We start from the raw sequence: 831 nt of genomic DNA on the forward strand, positions 1-831 counted from the left end.
AGGCCGGGTTGGCTGGAGGGGCGTGGTCAGAGAGGGGCGTGGTCAGAGAGGGGCGTGGTCAGAGACGGGTGGGTGTTCCCTTCCCCCTTCCATTCTCTTGGGATTTTTGGGGCCATTTTGAGCCTTTTTCTCATTCCCAGAGTGATTTTTTTTTGAGATTTCATGCAAAAATAAAACTGGGAGAAAAAAATCCTCCCTCCCTCCTTTTTCCCCTCCTTTGCCCACCTTCTTTCCCTTTTTTTCCCTTTTTACTTTTCCCATTTCCCCCCCCTTTTTTCCCCATTTTTTCCCTCACTTTTATCCTCTTTTTCCTTTTTCTCTTTCCCCTTTTCCCCTTTTTTCCTTTCCCCCTTCCCCCTTTTTCATTTTCACCCCTTTTTCCTCTTTTTCCCTATTTTCTTACCCCATTTTTCCCTTTGTTCTTTTCCTCCTTTTTCCCCATTTTTCCCCATTTTTCCCCATTTCCCCCACATTTTTCCACATTTTTCCTCTTTTTCCCCTCCCTTTTTCCTCTATTTTCTTTTCCCTTTTTCCCTTTTCCCCTTTATTCATTTCCCCCCTTTTCGCCTTTTTTCCCTTTTTTCTTTTCCCATTTTTTCCCCATTTTTTCCCAATTTTCCCCATTTTTCCCTTTTTCCCCTTTTTCCCCGTCCCTCACCAGCCCCGGGGGGCACCGGTGCCAGTCGGGGCCGTGCCCGGGTCGGTTCCTGGTACTCCCCAGTTCCGGTTCCATTTCCGGTTCCGTTCCCGTTTCCCATCCCAATTCCGGTCCCGGTTCCGGTTCCGATCCGCTCGTAGCGGGGTCCCCCTCCCGTGGCGTTGTTGATGACC

General features: G+C 49.1%; 1 protein-coding gene across 1 annotated transcript in view; it reads right to left on the bottom strand.

Annotated features, from left to right (window-relative positions):
• Window positions 1-831, bottom strand: part of LOC102040299 (epithelial discoidin domain-containing receptor 1-like) — a gene marked incomplete at its 5' end in the record, with an annotated part of 25,250 nt that overhangs the window by 20,399 nt on the left and 4,020 nt on the right. The window lies entirely within an intron of this gene.

The sequence above is a fragment of the Geospiza fortis genome, unplaced genomic scaffold, assembly GCF_000277835.1.
Source record: "Geospiza fortis unplaced genomic scaffold, GeoFor_1.0 scaffold1223, whole genome shotgun sequence".
NCBI classification, from domain to species: Eukaryota; Metazoa; Chordata; class Aves; order Passeriformes; family Thraupidae; genus Geospiza; species Geospiza fortis.